Source organism: Sebastes umbrosus, chromosome 21, assembly GCF_015220745.1.
Source record: "Sebastes umbrosus isolate fSebUmb1 chromosome 21, fSebUmb1.pri, whole genome shotgun sequence".
NCBI lineage: Eukaryota > Metazoa > Chordata > Actinopteri > Perciformes > Sebastidae > Sebastes > Sebastes umbrosus.
Genome location: NC_051289.1, coordinates 6,098,848 through 6,105,835, shown reverse-complemented (window position 1 = coordinate 6,105,835; position 6,988 = coordinate 6,098,848). Strand labels below are relative to the sequence as shown.

Here is a 6,988-nt window from a genome sequence, read left to right as displayed (position 1 = left end):
AGCGTTGGCATGTGGCCTTCACCAGACTGAGCATTAATGAGAACAGCAGAAACAAACAGTGAAGAGACAAAAAGACAAATTGTCATAAGTGACTTATGAAAAAGCTGTCAGCTATCAAACCTCTATCAGAGGCTGCGTTCACAGACGGCAGCAGATGCTACTGCTGAGTCCCTTCATCAGTAGAAACCACGCAATTTGTTTGCAGATCACAAACTCAACTGTAGTGCCGTGTCGGGCTTCAAAACGAACGCTTTCACTTCTAAGAGAGTGTTTCCTGTTTTATTCTGTGACATTTTTTCCTGTCGTGTCAAGGAGAGGCCGGGCCCACCAGCTGTACGCAGGACAAACGCCAATCTCCGTGATGTCTCTGGAGGGAGAGGGGATGAAACAGAAACGACTAATTGAGACTAAGTCCACCCCCCGCCTGTGCAGAGCTGCCATTCTCTTGGCTGAAGACACTTACTGTCGGTAATTACAGTGCTGGAGAGCACCAGTCTCTCAAGCTAATGTGCAATCACAGGTTGGAACCTGACATTAAAGACAATCTTACCATATTTGGTTCGCATAAGCATCCGTGTAGATATAACTGTGTTCCTGCTGCCTCCCTGCAATCACTCATTTGGGCCCCATACTGGAAATAAAAACAACCACTTTCACACCAAATCTGCTAAACACTACATTATCTGGCACCAGCATGACTGTATACTCAAAGACATGGCTCTAAATATTTCATAGCTGTCTCATAATGTATGAATCTGGCAGCAGAAGGTATGCCGTCCATGGCAGCGAGCCCTAAATTATTTAGCATGAGTTGACTCGTAGTGCGACAATGATTTTAACAGATGGCTAAATCAGGCTGGGATCATACAGTAAGTGCTCCCGCATGCAAAGTCATTTTTTTTGCGCCATTCCCTTTTTTTTTGGTGCCTTTAACCCATTTTTCCTCCTTCATTCATAATGAAACAGGACTGACTGTTTATTTAGCAACCACACGCCAAACACTCGAGCGCTGTGACCATCAACGCAGCAGCCTTACACGACTAACAGCCCAAAAATGTTTATGAGGTTTTGTATGCAGCGAGGCACGGCTCAGTGGGGGGTGGGGGGGATATGGATCCCTTGAGCTCTCTAAACAGTCTCTGGTGCTTTGTAGAGCATATTATTCTGGGATTTTCACTGATGCTTGTCCTCTGTAAAGGAGAGCTCACTAACAGTACGGTCTATAACAATACAAATCTTTGACAAAGCCCACGTCAGGCTAAATGTCTGAAATGTTTTTCCTCCAACTCCAATATTGTCTCCTATAATGTCACAGGAAAAGAAAAACATATTCTTCTTCTTTTTCTTTGCATTTATAACTGTAATTCTGTTATTCTTGATGGACAAGAAGTGGTGACAAACATCTACTTTGGCTAGGGCTGCCAATCGATTAAAATATTTAATCACGATTAATCGCACATTTTTTATTTCTTCAAAATGTACATTAAAGGGAGATTTGTCAAGTATTTAATACTCTTATCAACATGGGAGTGGGAAAATATTCTGCTTTATGCAAATGTATGTATATATTTATTAATGGAAATCAATTAACAACACAAAACAATGACAAATATTTTCCAGAAACCCTCACAGGTACTGCATTTAGCATAAAGCAATATGCTCAAATCATAACAATGCAAACTGCAGCCCAACAGGCAACAACAGCTGTCAGTGTGTCAGTGTGCTGACTTGACTATGACTTGCCCCAAAACTGCATGTGATTATCATAAAGTGGGCATGTCTGTAAAGGGGAGACTCGTGAGTACCAATAGAACCCATTTTTATTCACATATCTTGATGTCAGAGGTCAAGGGACCCCTTTGAAAATGGCGCAGACAGTTTTTCCTCAACAAAATGTAGTGTAACTTTGGCAGTTATTTAACCTCATTTGTTTCATATGGTGCCAGTATCTTCACTCCAGCTTTAAAACTGAGCCTGCTACAACCTAAAAATTGCAAGTTGCTCTTTGCTTAAGTGTAACTATGAGAACTTAGTGATTACAAGCAGTCAAGAGTTCAACAACTGCGTTCAACAAGAGATCAATCTTGACAAGAGTAGTACATCGCTGGTCAAAACCTGAACTGTAGCAGCAACTTTTCAAAGATTTCCAATTTCAATAACCTCGGGTTGTTTTAAAACTCCCTTGAATATCTTTGGCTCAAAAGAAACTTTAAGGTCTGTAGTTATTCGTGAAGTTTGAATTTCTTTGTTCAGTTTTCAGTCTAGTTTTTGTCTATGAAGCCTCAGCCAGATGTAAGTAAAAAAATAAAACTTTTATTCCACAGATGTTAAATACTAACGCTGATTGAACTCTGTGCTCTGTACCACAGAAGCAGCTGGTTGATTGTGAATGTAGATTAGGTTGTGGACAGTTGTTTCCTAAAGGTTTTGTGCGTACCAGAGGGAAAATGGTTTCAAAAAATGAATCGCTTCAATGAGCAGCTGAACTTCTGCTATATTAAAAGATACACTGACAAATGGGAGCTCATAATGACTGGCTGAGCTTTTGTAAGAAGTAAGATGTAAGACAAGGGCTGCCAAGAGTTTCATTTTTTTGTGCAGATTTAGGTGAACCAACGGGGGATTGTTTGTCTCTCTAGATATACTTTTCAAAAGAGTTTCATTTCAAATGCTGAGCTACTGATTACATTGGATAACAGTAATGGGCCATGGCAAAAAGTTAAAAAAAAGAGAAAGTGGTAGCAGAAGGCCTTCTACATGCAGATACTGTAAAGTTCGACCTTCATCCTGTAGCGGGAGCGCCGTGTTGACTGCTGGCACGAGCAGCAGTCGATTCAGCAGCCAAGTTGCTGCAAAAACAAACAATTTGAGTCAGTTGGAGCTGGTGGGCTCTCCGAGGTTCACTGTGGGCTCAGGGGGCAGACACACCGGGCTTTGGTGGCCCAAGTTCTTGGAAATTTCGTTAAAGATATAGCGACAAGTCAGCAGCAAAAGAAGCTGATTGTCAGTGCATTGGTTCCCCCAAAGCTAGGCAACTAAAACTAATTGGTTAAGGTTTGGTGGAAAAAATACTAGATGGGTTAAAAAAACTAAATAAGTGTTCCATGTAAGTACTGTATCATGCATTCAGCTCAGTCGGTCATTCTCCTCCCTCTCTCTCTCTCAGCTATCTAATAAAGACAAAAACTACCCCCAAATATATCTAGAAGTAACCTTTTAGTCTGTCTACGCTAAAGACAAAAATGTAACTTCACTTTTGGTTTCAGAAATAAGTTTCAGAATGCCCTGCGTCAGGCTGGCTAAATTCAATTCAAAATCATCATTTAAATCTCAAAATCCATGAAGTGCTAAAAGGTTCAACGGCCATTGAATGCAACATAAAATCACTAAGTGAACAGTTAAGGCCCCTTTAGGACCCCAGAGAGGGCCTAAGATATTAATAATAATAATATGAATAATGATAATATTTTAAAAATCGTCAGTTATAATTATATTTTAATCATAATTTGCCAATCAGCGTCTAAACTAAATATTTGGGGGGAAATAAACCCTTCAAACCTGCCTATTCAGTTTGTATTGGAATGTGTAGGGTCAAAATAATAAGGAACTTTGTAAACCAATCAGAATTTTGCTCGCTCTGTTGCTAGGAAGAAAATGTTCTGCTTTCAGCTCTGTGATTGGAACTGTGTACAGAGGGCTTAAAATTACAGTAAAAATTGACCAATCATATTCACTCTTTTAATGGGTGGGCTTTGTCATCGCTTACTTTATGACAACTCCTGATTGGCACTGAGAGTGGACCCTGGACCAAATAGAGAGTTCTGATTTAGGACGTTTATTTAAGTTTTCAAGTCATGAAAATCATCAAAGGGTAAGTTAAATGTGGGAAAACTGTTATCAGGCAGAATTACAGGTGTTGTTTCGCACACCGTTTCCTTTTCAATATGTGTTTCCCCTACCTAAACCAAGTCCCCAGGAAGTGCGAGTTTTAGAAATACAGTAATGTGGTACATGGAGTTGGGACACAGTTTAGGTTCTGTACTCAAGCGAAACACTAAATCCCAGAGAGGTTGTGCCTTCTGGAGAAGGAGAGCAGAGAGATATTTAAATAGGCCAAACAGCAGGTGCACCAAATCATCAATAATGAGCTTCAATTAGCAGAACTACCTCTCCTGCTAGGAGGGCAGGACCCTGAGCCTCCTGTCACAACCCACCACATTCATCCCTCCACTGGCATGTTTTTCTTCTTCTTTTTTTATCATTAAAAGGTGCAACATAAATAAGGTTTATTGCTTTAATTAGTTTATCAGTTTTTACTGTGACCCTATGAAGCATTTACTGTGTGTAAGGGTCAATAATAAGACAGAAAAATGGTGTATTCTGTATAGTATGACCACCAAATGACGAGCAATACATGCGTGTATATGTCACTTTACCACACACACAGACTGAGCTGGAATATTTTTAGGCTGCAAGCTTTTAAATTAGAGCCGGTCCGTCCAGCTGTGATGACTGAGAGAGTGAAATGCCCACAAGCATGTAGATATGGCACATTGTATCAGCGTCTAGTGTTGGATGATCATTTCGTTGAACATGAGTAATTATCACGTTCAACATGACTAATTTAATTGTGCATGAATTAGCGTGGTCCTCCTCCGGCATTAAACACCATCGATGTTCATTTATTTGAAGCTAAATTCAACAATGTTTCCAGAAAAGATTTTTTTCTCAAACTCAGGTTGGGGATTGTTTTATATCCAAGTCTTTCTGGTTCTTAAATACATCTTTTTTCACAGCAGACGTTTTGAGCTGACATTGCAGTAAAAGCACATAACGTTAACAATGGCTCAGCCCAGGGATTTCTATTACAACCTCATAATGCACGATGGCACTTACCTTACAGGCAAATCAGATAAAAACTACGGCTGAGTTCTGGGCAGCAGGTGCCATCATCTCTTTGACCTTTGTTTAATAGATGTCGTAACTTGTAAGACTGAAATCAACCACAAAAAATTAACTAGATTTGTTGGGAAAAAGGTGTTCTGCCATGAAAAGAAATGTTAATATGTTATGACGTGAGAAACTTTTGCACATATTGACCTTTCTGATGCAGAAAGGTTGAATTTCAAACCACTGAGGCTAAAACCCCGTCCAGAAAGTTCTGGCATTAGAGACTCACAAAGTCAAAAAAAAGCTGAGGCTGCAATATACCTGTTCAAAATCACTCACTATTTACTATATAGTGCATTATTTTTACTGTCCGACATTTCATTTTGAGTATTGGAAATCAGTGTGGAATTTATGAACTATATAGTACCCTCAAAAATTCCCATAAAGCAACGGAATAAAGTACTTGCTAACAGTTCCACTATGCAATGCATCTCACTGTAATCAGTGTTGCAGCACTGCGTAGGTCAGTGATGACGCAAAATTATGATCATCATCAATAACTGAAATCTCAAATTACTGCTTCTATAGAGTAGTATTTATTATTAGGGCTGTCCTTGCCCAAAGAAATTCTTCATTATTCAATAAATTGATTTAATCGACAGATAGGGCTGGGCGATATGGTCAAAATCGCCTATCGCAATATTGGTCATTTTCATATCTCGATAACGATATATATCACAGTATGGCATGTTTTCTGGTAATTCAATAAATAAATAGACAAATGAATAGTTTCTCATTTTAAGGATTTGAGTGCAAACTGAACATAACTGTTTTAAGTGATATTATAGAGAAAATAAATAATATAGGCCTACCTATATCGATAGAAATGATATAGTAAAATATAAACAATAGACATTTTTATATTGTTTTATTACCCGACCCTATCGACAGATTATTAAAACCGAGTTTCTCCACAAAGAATCACACAAACGCACCACTTTAAATCTTGTATTTAACAGAGATGTGCTCATAAGTTGCTTAGGCTAAGTATTTAGGCTTTATACTTATTTATAGCAGTACTAAAAAGACTTAATGCCACACAACAGTCTTTTTCCGGTGTCTTTACATAAAGCATTTAAGCAGCGGTGGGATAGAAATGTTCAGTAGTTGTAACTGACTCACTATCTCATTTAGGATAAACTAGCAGAATGTAATACAGTGCTTCTAACAACAATTCATTCTAAAGCTTCATCACAACGTATCTGTCCTCAGCGTGATTACTCGTCTATGAAAATACACAGAGGAAAGAGATGAAGATGTGGGTAGAAAGAGGTGAAATGAATGTCGGCCTCGACATTATATCAGCCATCTTAGTCCAAATGTCAGCCAGGCTCTTTTTTTTTTTTTTTTTCCTGATAAAGAAACAGAGTTATCAAACTGCTTCTTACTGCTGCTGCCATGGTGACAGGAAGGTGTATAGAAGAGGTGAATCAGAGGCAAGCGATAACGCTCGGAAATAGATGTTACCGCTACACGCTTCGCTGTCGTGTTATGAAATAACATTTACCCGGAGCCGACGTGGCTTTTAAAATGTTTCTGTATTTGTTAGAAAAAGATTAGAGGAGAGACGGCAATCTGAGTTTGTAATTTGTAAGAACACATTAGCCTTTTTTGCAGCCAGTATCCCGTCATGTTCAAAGGCTTTACATTGTATGTTGCACATCGCATGTCTCTTCAAAAGCATCCTGTTTTCTTCATGTTGACCAAATTGCATTTTCTGAGTTTATCCAACGGGATTTGAGAGGATTTCACAATATCCAGGAATGGCAAAACTGTCTAAACCCACAGTAGAGCATTTAATCCTTTCAGTGGAAACACAAAAAAAGAAACAATGCCTTCATTCTCAGGTTTACAGAAAATACAACAGGAAAATCCCTGCTGTTTCTTACTTTAGAGGGTTTTTCTTGCAGCTTTGCTACAGATTAGGGCTGTCAATTGCTTAAAATATTGAATCGCAATTAAATTAATCTCATGATAGTTAATCGCGATCAAACGCAAATTAATTGCACATTTTTTATCTGTTCAAAATGTACCTTAA

At 38.7% G+C, this 6,988-nt stretch overlaps 1 long non-coding RNA gene across 1 annotated transcript; it reads right to left on the bottom strand.

The window, feature by feature from the left end:
* Nucleotides 1-261: 261 nt before the first annotated feature.
* LOC119480416 lies at nt 262-666 on the bottom strand. Its single transcript, XR_005204923.1, has 2 exons — nt 551-666; nt 262-367 (listed from the first exon to the last, which is right to left on the bottom strand). It is a non-coding gene; the product is annotated as an uncharacterized LOC119480416 (long non-coding RNA).
* Between the last annotated feature and the right edge of the window lie 6,322 nt (nt 667-6,988).